The sequence below is a fragment of the Zalophus californianus genome, chromosome 8 (assembly GCF_009762305.2).
Source record: "Zalophus californianus isolate mZalCal1 chromosome 8, mZalCal1.pri.v2, whole genome shotgun sequence".
Lineage (NCBI taxonomy): Eukaryota > Metazoa > Chordata > Mammalia > Carnivora > Otariidae > Zalophus > Zalophus californianus.
In genome coordinates this window covers 21,152,060-21,172,043 of record NC_045602.1, presented here as the reverse complement: position 1 = coordinate 21,172,043, position 19,984 = coordinate 21,152,060, and the positions used below count along the sequence as shown (strand labels likewise).

Sequence of the window (19,984 nt, the reverse complement as noted above, 5' to 3'; positions counted from 1 at the left end):
GTGTTTAGGCTTCAAGTTTTTACCAGCCTTCTGTGGGTTGTCTCAATGTCAGTTAAGTCTTCAAAGACGTTTGACTGCTATTTGGATTTGTCCTTTGTGTGAACCATGATAGTAGTATCTGGGATTTGGGTGGTGGTCTTCCCTATGGGTTATGAAACTATGGTCTGTGGGCCAGATGCAGTTCACTGCCTATTTTTATAAATAAGATCTTACTGGAACACAGCCATGCCCACTTGTTGGTATTTTTTGTGGCTGCTTTCATACTTTATTGGTCACAGTTGAACAGTTGTGACAGACTGTTAGGCCCACAAAACCTAAAATATTTAGCGTTTGGCCCGTTATAGAAAAGTTTTGCTGACCCCAATCTATCCTATAGTTCAGTTCTGAAAGTCTATCTATTCTGTTTTAGTATCCAGTCCACGTATGCACAGCTCAGGTGTTAGCTGAGGAGTTCGTTCACAACTTTAAGGGGTCACTTTCCTGAGTTCTTTTGTCTGATTCCTTGGAACTCCCATTTTTCATCTTTGGCCAGAAATTTTCTTTATTCCACTCTGTATTTTTCCTACAACTGTGTCCCCCTTGGGCTAAGCGGCAGGAAACAAGAGACGTTAAAAGAGCAATGGGGTTTTGTCTCATTCTCTTGGTACCATAACTCTTCTGATATGGAGGGGAAGGTTTCTCTCCTTTGAGAGTTTTAGGCACCTATTTAACTCTGTTGCTGTTGTTGCCACAGAATTACTTGGGATTTGAGGTATGAGAGAACAAGGAAAATTAAAAGTAAGAAAGAGAATGGGGAAATTCTTGCTTTGTTGCTGAGCATTAGGAGACTTCTATCCTAATGGAACTATCTACACAGATGCCTGTATCCAGGTTTTGGGCTGTGTTGAGTTCACTTTGAGAGGTACTCAAAGTATATCTCAAAGAGGGGAAAATTTGCTATCATTGCCAATTGTGGTATTTTGAATTCTGGTCTTCTCCAGTCTGTCTGTACCATTCACTTTGTTGGATTTGATTTGTTAATATTTTGTTAAGGATTTTTGCATCTATGTTAATGAGAGATAATGATCTGTAGGTTTTTTTCCATTCTGGTTTTGGTATTAGGGTATTGCAGACCTCAGAATGAGTTAGGAAGTATTCCTTCTGCTTCTCTCTTCTGGAAAGGATTGTAGAGAATTGGTATAACTTTCTTTTTTTCTTTCTTTCTTTCTTTTTTTTTTAAATTTTATTCATTTATTTGAGAGAGAGAGAGCACATGAGATGGGGGAGGGTCAGAGGGAGAAGCAGACTCCCCGCTGAGCAGGGAGCCGGATGCGGGACTCGATCCTGGGACTCCAGGATCATGACCTGAGCCGAACGCAGTCGCTCAACCAACTGAGCCACCCAGGCGCCCTCTTTCTTTCTTTCTTTCTTTTTTCTTTCTTTCTTTCTTTCTTTCTTTTTCTTTCTTTCTTTCTTTCTTTCTTTCTTTCTTTCTTTCTTTCTTTCTTTCTTTCTTTCTTTCTCTTTCTCTCTTTCTTTCTCTTTCTCTCTTTCTTTCTTTTTCTTTCTTTCTTTCTTTCTTTCCTTTCTTTCTTTCTTTCTTTTTTAAAGATTTTATTTATTTATTTGACAGAGAGAGATGGCAAGAGAGGGAACACAAGCAGGGGGAGTGGGAGAGGGAGAAGCAGGCTTCCTGCTGAGCAGGGAGCCCAATGCGGGGCTCGATCCCAGGACGATCCCAGGGCCTGACCTGAGCCGAAGGCAGCTACCTTAACAACTGAGCCATCCAGGCGCCCCTAAATAAATAAATCTTAAAAAAAAATGTTTAGTAGAATTTACCAGTGAACCAGTGTGGGCCTGGTGTTTTCTGTTTTGGAAGGTTATTAATTATTTATTCTATTTCTTTAAAAGATACAGGCCTATTCAGATTGTCATTTTCTTCTTGTGTTTTGACAGATTATGCCTTTCAGGGAATTGGTCCATTTCATCTAGGTTATCAAATTTGTGGGCATTGAGTTGTTCATAATGTTCTTTTATTATCCTTTAAGTGTTGATGGGATCTGTAATGATGTCCTCTCTTTCCCTTATAATTCTAGTAATTTGTGTCTTTTTTTCTTAGCTTTAGGTTTATTGATTTATTGATTTTTTTCAGAGGACCAGCTTTTGGTTTTACTAATTTTCTTTATGATTTCCTGTTTTAAGTTTCACAGATTATTGCTCTCATTTTTATTATTTCTTTTCTTTTTTAAAGAAGATTTTATTTATTTATTTAAAAAGATTTTATTTATTTATTTGTCAGTAAGATTGAGAGGGAGAACAAGCAGTGGGAGCAGCAGGCCGAGCAGGCCACACAGGCACCCCTAGTTCATAATATTTTAAAATTTCTTTTGAGATTTCCTCTTTAGCCTGTGTATTATTTAAAAGTGTGTTGTTTAGGGGTGGCTGGGTGGTTCAGTCATTAAGCGTCTGCCTTCAGCTCAGGTCATGGTCCCGGGGTCCTGGGATCGAGCCCCGCATCAGGCTCCCTGCTCCGCGGGAAGCCTGCTTCTCCCTCTCCCGCTCCCCCTGCTTGTGTTCCCTCTCGCTGTGTCTCTCTCTGTCAAATAAATAAATAAATAAAAATCCTAAAAAAAGTGTTGTTTAATCTCCATGTATTTTGTCTTTTTTACTTTCTTTTAATGGCTGTGGTTTTTTAAAATTTTTTAAGTTTTTTTATTTAAGTGAGCTCTAGACCCAACATGGGGCTTGAATTTACAACCCAAGATCAAGAGTTGCATGCTCTACTGACTGCCAGCCAGGTGCCTCTCTCGCTGTCTTTCTGTTACTGATTTCGAGTTTTAATTCCACTGTGGCCCAAGAACAGACGTAGCATGATTTCTGTTCTTTTAAATTTATTAAGATGTATTTTATGATTCACAGTATGCTGTATTTTGGTGCATGCTCCATGTGAGCATGAGAAGAAGCCATTTACTTTGCAGAATCCTCAGGTGCTCCTTTCATTCTGCTCAAGTTTTGTAGCTCCATTCCAGTGGGAGTGACAGGATGGAGTATATTTACCCCATCTTACCTGGGATTGGGGGGCATCCCTAGTTTTGGAGTATTTCCTTTGGGGAGATTAGAAATATGGTTGTTTATAATTTGCTCTTTGACATAACTGCCTTTTTTAAGGGTTGTACCAATTTATATTGATTGCTATCAAGAATGTATCTGATCACCAGTTTTGCCACATAGTGGATACATTTTAGGGCTAACATTTTTTGTTTAGAAGTTATGAGATAGCTGGGAAGTTAAATTATAATGAAATAATACTGCCTTACATGGCTAGAAAAGGTTTTTTTTTTTTAAAGATTTTATTTATTTATTTATTTATTTGACAGAGAGATAGCAAGAGAGGGAACACAAGCAGGGGGAGTGGGAGAGGGAGAAGCAGGCCTCCCGCGGAGCAGGGAGCCCGATGCAGGGCTCGATCCCAGGACCCTGGGATCATGACCTGAGCCGAAGGCAGACGCTTAACGACTGACCCACCCAGGCACTCCTACCAACTCCCCTCTTAACACTAGTTTTTTGTTTTTTTTAAATTTCCGCTTGGAAGTAGACAAAATGGAGATGAAGGTATGGCTGCTGTGAAGTGAGGGAAGGCACCAAACTGACATACTCTGGGGGTGGGGTGGCAGGAACATTTTCTTCTGAAACCTTTTCTTGTTTCCTCCATGTAGGGTAAGAGATTTAGGCGGAGACCAAGGATGATAGTATCATTATAAATATTGTCAGTTTTTTTTTTAAGATTTTATTTATTTGAGAGAGTGAGCAAGTCTGCGAAGAGCACCAGCAGGGAGATGGGCAGAGGGACAGGGAGAAGCAGACTCCCCGCTGAGCAGGGAGCCTGATGCAGGGCAGGATCCCAGAACCCTGAGATCATGACCTGAGCCGAAGGCAGATGCTTAACGGACTGAGCCACCCAGCTGCCTCTAAATATTGTCAATTTTATTTTTTTCTAAAGATTTTATTTATTTATTAGAGAGAGAATGAGAGAGAGCACGAGAGGGGAGAGGGTCAGAGGGAGAAGCAGACTACCCGCCGAGCAGGGAGCCCGATGCGGGACTCGATCCTGGGACTCCAGGATCATGACCTGAGCCGAAGGCAGTCGCTTAACCAACTGAGCCACCCAGGAGCCCTAAATATTGTCAATTTTAAAAAGTCAGGTCTTTAGATTTGTAAGCTAGTGGAAGGAGCAGTTCTTGGCGAATATCTTAGGTTGGCTTAGGTTAGGATCAATTTGCAAACACTCTATCTTACTGTCATATCTTTGGAGATTCAGTATATGGAACATTTGATTTATTTAAATATTTATTGAGGACTTATGTCAGGCATCATTCTGAGATCTGTGGGTGTAGTAGTGAACAAATCAGGGGAAAAAATCCCTGTCAGCATGAAACTTTATAATATGTGGGTGGGGTAGAAGACAGGCAACATAGTAAATACATAAATTATATACATATTATGTTAGTGATTACATGCTGTGGGGAAGAGGAAAGCAGCATGGCTGGGGAATGCTGAGCTGGAATTGGAGTGGTTTGTAATTTTAATTGGATATTCAAGGAAACCTTCTCTGAGAAGTTGACCTTTGACCAAACACTTGAAGGAGGTGAAGGATCAAGCTTTGCAGAATTCTATACAGAGGGAGCAATCAGCATAAAGACTGAGGCAAGAATGTGCCTGACTTGGTCTAGTAATGGTGAAGAGGTGGGTGTGGCTGGAGTACAGTGACTGAGGAGGAGAGATGTAGAAGTTAAAGTCATGGAGGTAACGGGTCATTACTAGGACCAAACTATGTTCTCTGGGATTCTTGGTAGGTTTTACTTCCTTTCTGTCTCAGTTTACTCCCCAGGTCCTCTCATGTTGAATGTCCTACCTAGATACTAGATAACTCAAGATCTGGAAAGATTCTGGTTTGGCACTGGCCTGTGGAAGACAGGTTACATAGGGCATCAACCTTCTTCCTTGTGGCATGTAGTGGCCAAGGCTTCATCAAAAAATTTATAGAGTCCTTTAACAGCTTTAGGAAGTTCATGGCATTTTAATTTTAAGTTTTTTTTTTTTAAGATTTATTTGTTAGAGAGAGAGCACGCACGTGTGCGCATAAGGAGGGGGAGCAGCCCACAGAGGGAGAAGGAGAGGGAGAAGTAGGCTCCCCGCGGAGCAGGGAGCCCAATGCGGGGCTCGATCCCAGGACCCTGGGATCATGACCTGAGCTGAAGGCATTCGCTTAACGACTGAGCCACCCAGGCACCCCTTTAATTTTTTTTTAAAGATTTTTATTTATTTATTTGATAGAGACACATACAGCAAGAGAGGGAACAGAAGCAGGGGGAGTGGGAGAGGGAGCAGCTGACTTCATGCTGAGCAGGGAGCCCGATGGACTCTGGGATCATGATCTGAGCCGTAGGCAGACACTTTAACTGACTGAGCCACCCAGGCGCCCCTAAGAATATTTTTTAAAAGAGAAGTGTAACATTAAAAAAGTGGTATAACATATTAGTAGATGTTAAAATGTATTGCAAAGGTACAGTGATTAAAGCAACATGGCACTGATGTGTGTCTAGACAAGACTGGTAAATAGTATAGATAGGAAAATCCAGAGATTGTGACATATATTTAACAATTCTGTATATAGGTAGTGTTGAGAAACCTAATCATCTTGGGAAAAAACATTTATATATATCTGCCTTCTATCACACACCGAAACAAATTATAGAAGGGTTGATATTTTTAATGTAAAAAAAAAAAAAATGAAGCCATGAAAGTAGATGACAGTAAGTGAATATTTGCTTTGTAATGGGAAAATGGATGGTGGATGTAGGCCTGGAGAAATGTATATATATACAATAAAAGTAATAAATGCTCTTGGCAAAAATTCCAAATATTTAAGGGTATAAAGACTTTTACAGGGGCGCCTGGGTGGCTCAGTCAGTTAAGTGTCTGCCTTGGGCTCAGGTCATGATCCTGGGGTCCTGGGATTGAGCCCCACATCCTTCTTCCTCTCATTCTGCCCCTCCCCCTGCTTGTGCGCACATGCTCTCTCAAGTAAATAAATAGAATCTTAAAAAAAAAAAAAAAAGACTTACATCTCCAACTCTTTCGAGAAGTAAATATTGATAATGGCTTCTAAGATGTAAGGCCAGAAATTTTCTTTCCATATATATAATTCCACCCCCCCCAACAAGTTTAGAGGGTAAGCAGTTAAACTACTATATATAATTCTGCAGCTTGGATTTTTCACTTAATAGTTTGGGACTGTTGGGGCGCAGCTAAGTTGAAAGTTTTACAGAGAATACCCATATACCCTCCACCTAGATTCTATTAACATTTACTATTTATCCATCTATCTCATATTGCTCTTTTAAAAAAGTTGTGGTGAAATACATATAGTTTACATGAATGTGCAGTTCAGGGGCCTCCTGAGTGGCTCAGTTGGTTGAGCGTCTGACTCCTGATTTTGGTTTGGGTTATATATTCAGGGTCGTGAGTTCGAGCCCCACGTCAGGTCAGTCTCTGCCCTCAGCAGGGAGTCTGCTTGAGATTCTCTCTCCCTCTCTCCCTCCCTTGCCCCCCTCCCCCGTTTTCTCTTTCTCTCTCAAATAAATTTAAAAAACGTGTGCAGTTCACTAGTGTTAAATATATGCACATTGTTGTGTCATGAATTTCTAAAACTGCCGCAACTTATAAAACTGATATTTTGTACTCATTATACAATTCCTCATTCCTCCTCCCCCCACAGTACCTGGAAGCCAGCTTTCTCTTTTCCATTTCTTATCAATTGGACTACTCTAGAGACTTTGTATAAGTGAAATCTTACAGTGTTTGTCATTTCGTGATTCACTTTTTTTTCCTTAAGATTTTATTTGTTTGAGAGAGAGAGGGAGAGAGCATGAGCAAGGGGAGGGTCAGATGGAGAGGGGGAAGCAGACTCCCTGCCGAGCAGGGAGCCTAATGTGGGGCTTGATCCCAGGACCCTGAGACCATGACCTGAGCGGATGGGAGATGCTTAACGGACTGAGCCACCCAGGTGCCCCTGTGATTCGCTTTTTTTATCTAGTATAATGTCCTCAAGGTTCATCACATTGTAGCATGTGTCAGAATTTCCTTAAGGCCAAATAGTATTCCATTATATGTGTACATCACATTTTGTTTATTCATCTGCAATGGGCGCTTCTGTGTTTTGGCTATTTGAAAATGCTGCTATGAACATGGGTATACATATATCTCTTCAACACCCTGCTTTTGATACTTTTGGATATGTAACTAGAAGTGATATTGCTGGATTCATATTATAATTCTATTTTTAATACTTTGTGGAACCACTATATTTTCCATCAACAGTGCACAGGGTTTCCAATTTTTCTACATCCTCATCAACACTTGTTATTTTCTGTTTTTGTTCTTGTTTGTTTGTTTTGAAAGCAGCCATCCTAGTGGATATGATGTGATACTGCATTGTGGTTTTGATTTGCAATTCCCTAATGATTAGGATGTTGAACATCTTTTCATATGCTTGTTGGCCATTTGTTTTTCTTTTTTGGAGAAATGTCTGTTCAAGTCCTTTGCCCATTTTTGAATTGAGTTGTTTGGTTTCTTTGTTGAGTTGTAGGAGTTCTGGATACTAACTTTTTTTTTGTAGTTTCAAGTTTTTATTTAAATTCCAGTTAACATAGGGCACCTGGGTGGCTCAGTCGTTAAGCCTCTGCCTTCGGCTGAGGTCATGATCCCAGGGTCCTGGGATTGAACCCCACATCGGGCTCCCCGCTCAGCGGGGAGCTTGCTTCTCCCTCTCCCACTCCCCCTGCTTGTGTTCCCTCTCTCACTGTGTCTCTGTCAAATAAATAAAAAAATCTTAAAAAAAAAAAATTCCAGTTAACATATAGTGTAATATTAGTTTCAGGAGTAGAATTTAGTGTGTCACCACTTACATATAAACCCAGCACTCATCACAAAATGTGTCCCCGTTAAAACCCATCACCCATTTAATCCATCCTACCGTAGCCCACCTCCCTTCCAGCAACCCTCAGTTTCTTTTCTATAGTTAAGAGTCTGTTTTATAGTTTGCCTCTCTCCCCACCCCCCATGTTCATCTCTCTCTCTTTTTTTTTAAGATTTTATTTATTTATTTGAGAGAGAGAGAGAGAATGAGAGATAGAAAGCACGAGAGGGAAGAGGGTCAGAGGGAGAAGCAGACTCCCTGCTGAGCAGGAAGCCTGATGTGGGACTCGATCCCGGGACTCCAGGATCATGACCTGAGCCGAAGGCAGTCGCTCAACCAACTGAGCCACCCAGGCGCCCCCCATGTTCATCTCTTTGGTCTCTTAAATTCTATATATGAATGAAATCATACAGTATTTGTCTTTATCTAACTTATTTCGCTTAGTATAATACATTCTAGCTCCATCTGCATTGTTGCAAATGGCAAGATTTCATTCTTTTTGATGGCTGAGTAATATTCCATATGTATGTGTACACACACACATACACACATACCTTATCAGTCCATCAGTCATTGGACACTTGGTCTGTTTCTGTAATTTGGCTGTTGTAGATAATGCTGCAGTAAACATCGGGGTGCATGTGTCCCTTCAGATCAGTGTGTGTGTGTATTTTAAGTAGGCTCCATACCCAGTGTGGAGCCCAACACAGGGCTTGAATTTATGACTCTGAGATCAAGACCTTGGCTGAGATCAAGAGTCAGACGCTTAACTGACTGAGCCACCTAGGTGCCTCTCAAATCAGTATTTTTGTATCCTTTAGGTGAATACATAGTAGTGCAATTGCTGGATCATAGGGTAGTTCTATTTTTAATTTTTTGAGGAACCTCCATACTGTTTTCCAGAATGGCTTCCACCAACAGTGTAAGAGGGTTTCCGTTTCTCCACATCCTTGTCAACATCTCTTGTTTCCTGTGTTGTTATAATTTTAGCCATTCTGACAGTTGTGAGGTGATATCATTGTAGTTTCGATTTGTATTTCCTTGATGATGAGTAATGTTGAACATCTTTTCGTGTGTTTGTTAACCATCTATCTGTATGTCTTCTTTGGAAAAAAAAAAGTGGAATGCTTCACGAATTTGCGTGTCATCCCTAATCTCTGTGTCATTGCAGTTTTGGTATATGTGCTGCTGAAGTGAACACTATTCTGAACATTAACTCTTTAACATACATGATTTGCAAATATTTTCTCCCATTCTATAGGGGCTTTTCACTGTGGTGATTGTGTCCCTTGATGCATATGTTTTAAATTTTGATGTAGTTCAATTTGTCTCTTTTTAATCGGTTCTTTTGATGTCTATATTGCTCTTTTTGATGGTGACGTATTCCTCTTTTATTTGGTTATCAACCTATTTTACTAATTACTTCTTGGAATTTAGGCCATTCCAGTTTTATGATGTTGCAAAAATATTTTAAGTAAATGTTGTACATATTTATTTGTGTTTTTGTAAGAATATAGCCATAGAATTAATTTTTATATTGGAATTGATGGGTCAAAGATATATCCATCCAGGACTGGAGAGTGCCAAATTGTGCTTCAAAAGGATTGTACCATTTTTATAGCAATGGATGACAGTATCTGCTCCCCATACCCTGACAAATAATGGGCTTTTCAGTTCTTTTCACTTTGGCAAACTCTGTACGTGAAAAAAAATTGGTTTTGATTTCGATTTCTGTATTTATGGTTTTATGGCTGTGGTTGAACATCTTTGTAATGTTTACTGACCACTTGTGTTTTTTTCTCTGAACTACCCTTTTATTCCTTTGCCAGTTTTTTAAAAAAATTGTTTTTCTCATTTATAACAACTTTTCTTTTGTTTTAATTTTTAAGATTTTATGTATTTGAGGGGTGCCTGGGTAGCACAGATGGTTGGGCGTCTGCCTTTGGCTCAGGTCATGATCCTAGGGTCCTGGGATCGAGCCCCATGTTGGGCTCCCTGCTCAATGGGGAGCCTGCTTCTCCCTCTCCTTCTCCTGCTCCCCGTGCTTGTGCTCTCTTGCTCTCTCTGTCAAATAAATAAATAAAATCTTTTAAAAAAATAAAAGATTTTATTTATTCAAGAGGGAGAGGGAGAAGCGGGCTGTTCGCTGAGCCTGGGGTCATGGCCTGAGCTGAGGGCAGACACTTAACCGACTGAGCCACCCAGTCGCCTCTATAACAGCTTTTTCTGTGTGTGATATATTTTCCAATTTTTTTTTCCTACTTTTTCTTTAGACTTTGTTTATGGGTTTGTGTGTGTACATGTGCATACACGTGCATACGTATGGTACCAAGTTTTTCATTTTTATGTAGTCACATTTGGTAATACTTTTCTTCCTCTTGCCCTGATTTTGTGTCATTCTGTGGAAAGCATTCTTAACAAAAGCAGAATCCATGAAGTATAAGATTTGACTGCATAAAAATGAAAAAAACTTTTGTGGGTCAAAATAATACTTGGACATGATAGAAAATGTGGGGAGGGTTAAAAGGAAAAAAAATCACCCATTGACCTACTACCCAGTGGCAACAACTATTGGTATTTCAGCTTAATTTTTTTCATTTTTCCCCCCTCCTAATTTAATCTCGTTTTAGTTTGTGGAGAATTATTAGTATGTGACATGGTCACTCACCTTGAGATAACACTGGGCTTACTAATTGTGGAGGAAGGATGGCTCTTACTTCTTGAATGAACTCTTAGCAGTTCACTAGACGTCCTGTCAGCTGTTAAGGAGGTAGAAGGGCAGGAGCTAAAGCAGGGAGTATTGGTATTAGGAGGTCATCATGGTGAGATTCTGCAATCTGTTCTTATAAAAGTGACTGCGAATTATGTTGTCTTTTCCTTCCTTGTATTGTGCAACTTTCCCTCATTATTTAGTAAAGTCCTCTTTAGACAGTGCCTGCGGTTTTCTTTTTTTTCTTTTAAAACTTTGCAAGGGCAGAAAAAAGGTATTTTAATCCACTTTTCCACGGAGCTTTAAATAGAAATCGTTCCTCTGGGGGGATACTATGGGGGTCGTGGTATTAATCACAATGAGAAAACTGAGTTTTCTTCTAAAAGAAAGGTGAAATTCGATAAATCTAGGTTGGAATTACCTGGTTATCTGTCCTCTTCAGGAGATTTTTTTTCCTCGTTCTCTTTTTATTAAAACCTGGACTATTTCGTCTCTGTGAATAAGTGCACTGCAGTATGTGGAGTCAAGAATAAGAGACTAAGGGGCGCCTGGGTGGCTCAGTTGGTTGAGCATCTGCCTTTGGCTCAGGTTGTGGTTCCAGGGTCCTGGGATCGAGTCCTGCATCAGGCTCCTTGCTCAGTGGGGAGGCAGCTTCTCCCTCTCCCTGCTGCTTCCCCTGCTATGCTCTCTCTGTCAAATAAATAAATAAAAATCTTAAAGAAAAAAAGAATAAGAGACTAAAATAAGTAGAAATGAGGGGCCCCTGGCTGGCTCAGTCAGTAGAGCATGTGACTTGGTCTCAAGGTCATGAGTTTGAGCCCCATGTTGGGTGTGGAGCCTACTTAAAAAAAAATAAAAATATTTAAAAAATAAAATAAGTAGGAATGATAAAAAATTTGTGTAGTTAGCTGCTGAAATTGCCCATTTTAAGTACCTAAGGTTGAGAAGGAAGGTGTCAACTGAGGATTTGAGCAGACTTCATGGATGAAGTGAGACTTCAGGTTCTTTTGAGCAAGGATTTAGAGGTCCAGATTCTGTTTGACATCTATGAAATTCTTGTCTTGGTAGCTTCAAAGCATTGTTTTCACTGGTTTCTGGGAATATTTCATCATAGAGTTCAGTGATTTACAAAGCTTAAAAAAAAACTTTTTTTTTTTTTGGTTTTTGTTTTGTTTGCTAAACTAGGCTAAAAGCTTTTTGTGACTAGTAGGCTCTAATTATTGCCAGTGTATTCACCATAATTAACTTTACTGTTATGAACCCATATGTATGGATTCAGAATACAGATTTCTTATCTACTTCAGGAGTTCTTAATCTTGATCTAGGAATGGGTTCTATGTCAGGACTGTTTTTGAAAATGGTAGAAAATCTATCCCAAAGTGGTAGAAGAAAGAAAAGAGAACTTGCTGTCATTGGAAAATCTGGGGGTGGAGCTTCAGGTATGGTTGGATTCATTGTTTAAATAAAGGCATTATGAAGATTTTTTTTCTCTTTCTCTCTCTCTTTTTGTTTGTCTTTGGGGTGTTTAAAAGCTACTAGCTTCAGTCTCCCATCATTTAAGTCCGGTAGTTCCTGGGGCAAAAAATGTCTTTCACCTGTTATTCTGCTCCTGTAGCCTTAGTTTGAGTCTTCTGCCGGTTTCTAAGCAAATTACTGTTGCCAAGAAGTTGGAAAGTGCTAATTTGTTTCCTGCTTTATTGCTAGTGTTGGTTCCCACCAATGGACTGAGAATGGAGGAGGGAGGTGGATCTCCAAAGGTAAATCAAGGCCTTTTAACCAGAGGAATGTTGAATGGTACATAAGTGGTTAAAATCACAAATCTACCTTAACCTTCGTGGGGTCTGTTGACCCATAGAAACTAACCATAAAATTTATTTTTTATTTTTTAAAGATTTTATTTATTTATTTGAGAGAGAGAGAGAATGAGAGATAGAAAGCACGAGAGGGGGGAGGGTCAGAGGGAGAAGCAGACTCCCCGCCGAGCAGGAAGCCCGATGTGGGACTCTATCCTGGGACTCCAGGATCATGACCTGAGCCGAAGGCAGTCGCTTAACCAACTGAGCCACCCAGGCGCCCCAAAATTTAATTTTTTTTGAGAAGAGTTTTCATAGCTGTCATCAGACTTTCAGAGGGATATGCACCTGTAAAAAAAAAGTTTAGTTTTTGAAATGGGTCTGGAGAGAAAAGGGCATTTTATTTTTTATTTATTTATTTTTTAAATGGAGAGGCAGGCTCTCTCTTTTTTTTTTAAGATTTTATTTATTTGACAGAGAGAGAGAGAGAGAGAGCAGGAACACAAGCAGGGGGAGTGGGAGAGGGAGAAGCAGGCTTCCCGCTGAGCAGGGAGCCTGATGCGGGGCTCGATCCCAGGACCTGAGCTGAAGGCAGACGCTTAATGACTGAGCCACCCAGGTGCCCCAGAAAAGGGCATTTTAACTGAGGAAAGGTTCATTACCAAAGCTGTACATGAGAATGATTTTTGAGAGACAGTGGAATTGGATTAACTTAGTCCTGTGAAGATAGTATGTTGAGGATAGTAGAGTATATATTTGGATATTTTAGATGACTTGTTATGTGATGGAACTACATGGGTTAGGGGCACTGCCCCCCTCACACAGTTGAAAACCCAAGTATAACTTTGGACTCCCCCTAAACTTAACTACTTACAGCCTACTACTGACATAGCCTTACTGATAACACAGTTGATTAACGCATATTTTGTATGTTATATGTAGTACATACTGTGTTCTTACAATAAAGTAAGCTAGAGGAAAGAAAATGTTAGGAAATCATAAGAGAAAATACATCTACAGAATTCTATTGTATTTATAAAAAAAAAATCTGTGTATAAGTGGAACTGTACAGTTCCAACCCATGCTGTTCAAGGGCCAACTCTATAGAAGGTGCTTAGATATTTGTTGAAATCAGTTAAATATGGTAAAAAAAATTCAAGTAGTTTAAGAAAATAAGAGAAACACTTTTACAAATAATAAGTTGCTTACTTCTTTTCCATAATTACACCTTTCACTTACTTTTTTTTTTCTTTTGTCTAGGTATAGTTGTGATTTCCTTCTTGGTCCAAGGTTTTTTTGGGGTAGGGATTAAAAACATTATAAAAAATTATTTTTTATAATTTCTGCTTTTATTGCATTACAATGAGAACAAGTTTAACATTTTATAGTTTTTGTAATTATTGAGGCTTCCTTAATAAACAGGCAGTTTTCTAACCATTTTCACTAGTGATTATGAGGAAAAAGTAGGAGTTTTTGAAGAGTTTGAAGTTTGGTATATCTTGAAATCAACTTACTCATTTATATTATTCATATACTCTTAGCTCTGTCTTGTAATCATAAATGGGAATTGTAGTGGAAGGAAGATGGGGAGAGAGGTGCACCCTAACTTTAATTAGGAGCTATACCAGCTCCAGTTTTTAATTTTAATTTTAATTTTTTAAAAAAGATTCATTTATTTATTTTAGAGAGAGTATGCAAGTGTGCACATGGAAGCGGGGGGGAAGGGCAGAGGGAGAGAGGGAGAAATCCTCAAGCAGACTCCCCGCCAGACCCCGGGACCCCTAGATGATGACCTGAGCTGAAACCCAGAGCTGTTGCCCAACCAACTGAGCCACCCAGGCATTGTCAAACCCCCCCCATTCCATTTTTTTTAGTGTATGGTTTAGCTTAATTTTGTTGGAAATTTTTATCAGGGATGGTCTAACAACCCTAGAATTTGGAACCTACTTTTATCTTAGAATCCTTTTACTGAAATTCTTTTCTGGTAGTAACACATTTGTAGAGTGGTATTATCAGCATTGTTTCCCTGTTCTTGTTCCTTCTCCTTTGTCAGCTGGCTCATCTTTTTGAGGGATTGTAACATACAGAGGGCTCAGCGTTGGCCTTTTTTGATGACAAGTTTTGGATACTCAGCAGCAACAGTAGCTAAGCTTTACCAGTTTTCATGAAAGGAAGGCTCTATGTTGTTGGGGTCATAAATAGCCTTCATCCCTGTCACCACGACTTCTTCATTTGTGCGTCTATTGCATGTGTACAGAGTGGGTTAAGACAGTCTGGAGTAGGGGCGCCTGGGTAGCTCAGTCGTTAAGTGTCTACCTTCAGCTCAGGTCATGATCCTGGGATCAAGCCCTGCATTGGACTCCCTGCTCCGCGGGAAGCCTGCTTCTCCCTCTCCCACTCCCCCTGCTTGTGTTCTCTCTCTTGCTATCTCTGTCAAAGAAATAAATGAAATCTTAAAAAAAAAAAAAAAAAAAGACAGTCTGGAGCATTTTGTTCATCCTGGGAGGGGTTGAGGATTTCTGGTAGGGTTGCTAACTCCTCTGCACTCATGGGCTGCCCTGTTGCTGTTTGGGCTTCCTTGGCTTTGGAGAAAGCCCTGTGACGGAGAAGTGAAGAGACTCATGGAACCTTGAGATAGGCCTATTATCAGCATGAGGTGGGACACTGTTACTGTAAGTGGGAATCATCCACAGCAAATGTAACTGAGTTCACCTGTGGACTTGGGATGTGATACAGGGCACCAACTGTTTTTGCTACATACTGTGCAAAAGATGGGAAACAGTCCCAAAATTAGGAGATGGCTAAGTAAATTGTAGTATGTCTATAGAATGGGATGTTATGCAGCTATAAAAAAGAATAGATGCTTTCTATATAAACATAAGGACCTTCAGGATATACTAGATGCATAAGGTCATATATTGAATATTGTATGTGACTTGCTGCCTTTTTTTTGTGTGCAAAAGTGAGAGTGTTTGCTTATGATTGTTTTAATGTTAGGAGGATACATAAGAAACTAGTAAGTGAGGAGGAGAGGGGAGAATAAGGGGTGGACAGTGAGGGGGAGAAGGGAATAAAACTTTTCACTGTTTATTTTTTGCTTTCTTTAAATGTATTATCTGTTTCTTTTTGTTTGTTTGTTTTTGGGTTTTTTAAAAGATTTTATTTGTCAGAGAGAGAAGAGAGCACATGCAGGGAGAGCTTCAGGCGGAGGGAGAAGCAGGCTCCCCGCTGAGCAGGGGGCCCGATGTGGGACTCGATCCCAGGACCCTGGGACCATGACCCGAGCCAAAGGCAGACGCTTAACAAACTGAGCCACCCAGGTGTCCCTGTTTCATTGTTTTTTAAGTGAAACCACCCTGATGAAATATTTATTATTGAGTTTGAATTTTATTTTCCATATGACTAAATAGACTAAAACTTTTCATGGCTTTTGAGCTAAACTAATGAAATGGGCCTTTGCTTTTGTTTTGCCCTCAAATATTCCCTTGTCTGGCAACTTGTCACTCAGTTCTCAGTTACATGTTGGGTAGTTACTGAGGCCTTACTACTTGGTGGAATTATTTCTCTTCCCATTCGCTGTCAACCTTAGCATCCTGTTTTATTTTGTGTTGTACTTACCACTATGTGAAAAAAGAATTTTTTTCTTACGTATTTGTTGTCTGTTTCTACCATTAGAATTCTCACTTGCCTAAAACAGGGGCCTCTTGTATATTGTTTGCTGTCTCTTGGCATCCTACTTTTATTTTTGTTTGATGGCTACAATTGGTGGCCATACAATTTTTTTTTTTTTTTTAAGATTTTATTTATTCATTTGACCGAGAGAGACACAGCGAGAGAGGGAACACAAGCAGGGGGAGTGGGAGAGGGAGAAGCAGGCCTCCCGCCGAGCAGGGAGCCTGATGCGGGGCTCGATCCCAGGACCCTGGGGATCATGACCTGAGCCGAAGGCAGATGCTTAACGACTGAGCCACCCAGGCGCCCCAGATGGCCATACAATTTTATATGAATATCTTTTCTGTAAAATATCTTTTTATACAAATATCTTTTTTCTTAAAAATTTAATTTTTTTTCCCCAGAGAACTTTATCCTTTCTGCTTCTCATCCCTCCTTCCCTAACTTTTTCTGTTGGACATCCCTTCACTGCCTCTCTTGTATGGTCATTTCAGGCATTAAAACAGTCTGGTTCTCAGATATGAGTAAGTTGAGTTTAATACAAAACATTTCCATCCTAGCCCATTTTCAAATTTATTTTTTTTCCATAATAAGTTCTTACTCTTGAATTTCAGGGAGTGTGGCATTTTTTCTCTCTATTCCTTCATTTTGCTTTAATTTTTTTTTTTAAGATTTTATTTTAATTATTAGAGAGAGAGAGCACAAGCACGGGGAACAGCAGGTGGAAGGAGAAGCAGGCTCTCTGCTGAGCAGGAAGCCCAACACTGGCTCAATCCTGGGACCCTGGGATCATGACCTGAGCTGAAGGCAGATGCTTAGCCGACTGAGCCACCCAGGCACCCTAATTTATTTAAAAATCAACTAATTGAGGTATATGCCAGCTTTATTGAGGTGCAGTAGTTATTTAGTATAATGCACATGTCTTAAAAGTACAGCTGAATTCATTTTGACAAATGTGTGCATCTGTGTGTTACCACCCTAGTCTAGGTATAGAACATTTCTATCTTTTCAGAAAGTTCCTTCATTTTCTTTTTTCTTTCTTTCTTTTTTTAAAGATTTATTTATTTATTTGATACACACAGAGAGAGAGAGCGCACAAGCATGGGGAGAGGCACAGGGAGAGGGAGAAACAGTCTCCCTGCTCATGATACTGGCTGGATCCCGGGACCCCTGAAATCATGACCTGAGCTGAAGGCAGATGCTTAACTGACTGAGCCACCCAGGAGCCCCAGTTCCTTCATTTTCTTTTGCAGGTTAGATAAAGCTTGCTAGTCCATACATAAGTTTTCTTTTATTTTATAGTTTCCTCTATATTTGAAATAGTGCATAATTTTTATGGGAACAATTAAATGTTCTTTTTTTTTTAAAGATTTCATTTATTTATTCATGAGAGACACACAGAGAGAGAGAGAGAGAGAGGCAGAGGGAGAAGCAGGCTCCCAAGGAGCAGGGAGCCCGATGCGGGACTCGATGCCAGGACTCTGGGATCATGACCTGAGCCGAAGGCAGATGCTTAACCATCTGAGCCACCCAGGCGCCCAACAATTAAATGTTCTTTACCTTATTTTCCATAGTTATTTATGTTTTTTTAGTATTTCTTATCTAATAGTTGTCTTTCTCTCCTTTCCGCCACTCTTTCTCTACCCGAGTTGTGGACTATAGGACTTGTTTATTAATCATCTTCGCAGCCCCAGGTTTTGGCACTTAATTGTATGTTACAGTAACAGTTAATTTTAGGAGTAGTATGAATGTGTAACTGATTGAGAGAGGCAGTATAGCATAATGCTTGGGAGCAAAGAATCTTGTTCTCCATCACTTACTAGCTGATGTCACCTTGGGCAAGTTACTTATTTTCCCTGTGCCAAAGTTTTCACATCTGAAAAAAATGCCGTAATAATATCTACCTTACAGATTTAATATAAAAATTAAATGAGCTGATGTATGTAAAGCACTTTAGATGGAACCTAGCACTTAACTGCTAGATAAGTATTAAATCAAGAATTTTGGGAGAATTAGGTTTTGAGAACTTTTTTTTGCTTGAACTAAGAGTGGTATAACATACAGACTTCTTGGATAATCAAGTAAAAAGAATCTAAGTGGAATGAACTAGATCAGAATGCCTTGATAGATAGAGCTGTTCAGAATTGAGGGACCTTTAGGTAAAACTATACTTGTGAGTTTACAAAGCCAGCCTATGTAGCAATCTTCTCTGGCTATCTGTAGCTGTCTCTTTGTATTTAAATCTCCTCAGCCACTTCTTACATCTAAGTTTCTACCCTGAATCTACAAACTTATTTGCATTCACCTTTCATCCTTCTTTCTTGTTTAAAAACACACACACACGCACACAAATATTTTTACAATTGTGTAAGGCCAGTTTTGCCACCTGTGTTCCTAATTTGGTCAGTCAGCCACCACGTTTTAGACCTACCATATGATAGGCACGAGGGATACTCTATGAACAAGACAGAAGGTCCCAGCCCTTATGGAGCTTATGTACCACTGGGCAAGAGTAATGATTTTAAACGCATTTATAATAAATACAGTGTGATAAGCACTACTGGGGGTATATAGAATGCTGCTGTAGGAACTTACTGATTCTTGAAACCATGTGATTGTGAAAATGTGCAAGATTAGAAATTAAGAGAGAATCCTGAGGAAGATCAACAGTAAAGGATTGTGGAGAATGAAAAGTTGCTGGTCGAGAGGTAGGAGGGAAAAGGAGAGTCTGGTGTCACAGAGCTGAATAGAGGAGTGCATCTCAGGACAGAGATAGTGATTAACAGATACTGCTAAGCAGCCAGGTAAGGTCCTTTCCCCTCTTTCCTTTTCAGATATTTGGCTCTATTAGTTATTCCTTCAAAATTCCATGTATTGTTATTATCTGTTTAGCTTCTAAACTCACATAGAAGGTTTTTATATAGTTAGTTTGGTAGGTGGTGGATACTACATCCTTGGAATTCATCTTGTTCCCAAGTGTGAAATTTTAAGTAGCACATGTTTGGATAATGAAGGATTTGTCGAACTTGATCTCTGGATGGGGGAGAATTGGGCAGCTAGGGATACTTTTGTTTCCTTTTATCTTGGCTCCGTAAAACTTGTTCAAGTCCATTTGACTAAACAATTTTTCCTTGACTCCACCTTTCCTTCACTGTTGTTGGAAGAGTTGTTTTAACTCTCTGTTGCCACCTCTGGACTCCCCATTGAGTGCTCAGACCCTCTCAAGTTTGGTTTCTTCCCTCTTGATTAAGTGGAATCTGAACTTGTAAAGCTAATTAAAGAGCTCCTTGTTGCAAAATAGAGTGGTTTTTGAAGTTGTTATCTCAACTCCTCTCGGTTTTTGACATTGTTGACTATTTCATCCTTCTTAGAATTCTTTTGTCTTTTCTGAGGTACCATGTTCTTCTGATTTTCTTCCTATTCCTCTGGCCACTCCTTAGTTATTTGCTGGTTTTACTTCTCTGACTCTTTAGCATTGGTATGTTGGTTCTGTAGCATAGGCTTTCATCATTCTGCGTATATCCTGGGTGACCTTTTTCATTACTATGACATTAGTTACACCAATTGAAGCTTTTGTAAGTAAGCCATATAACACTGATATAAACCTATAAAGATTAATAATTTTTATCTGTACATTTAAAATGTAAAATAAAATCATCTAGATGATGTAAAATTCGGGCTCCGCATATTTGCCTATCTGGAAGGAACTCATAAGTGCAGCAATAATTGAAAATGGCTGTTATTTAGGTTAGAGTTAAACTCGAATCTTAGGGGCTCTCTACATTATTCCTGGTACTCAAAGTATAGTTTTAATATATTTTTCATTAGCTGGATGTGAGAATCTGCAAGTAA

At 39.6% G+C, this 19,984-nt stretch overlaps 1 protein-coding gene across 4 annotated transcripts in view; it reads left to right on the top strand.

Annotated features, from left to right (window-relative positions):
- ASXL2 (ASXL transcriptional regulator 2) overlaps positions 1–19,984 on the top strand; it is a 136,565-nt gene that overhangs the window by 24,767 nt on the left and 91,814 nt on the right. The gene's annotated exons all lie outside the window — the stretch shown is intronic.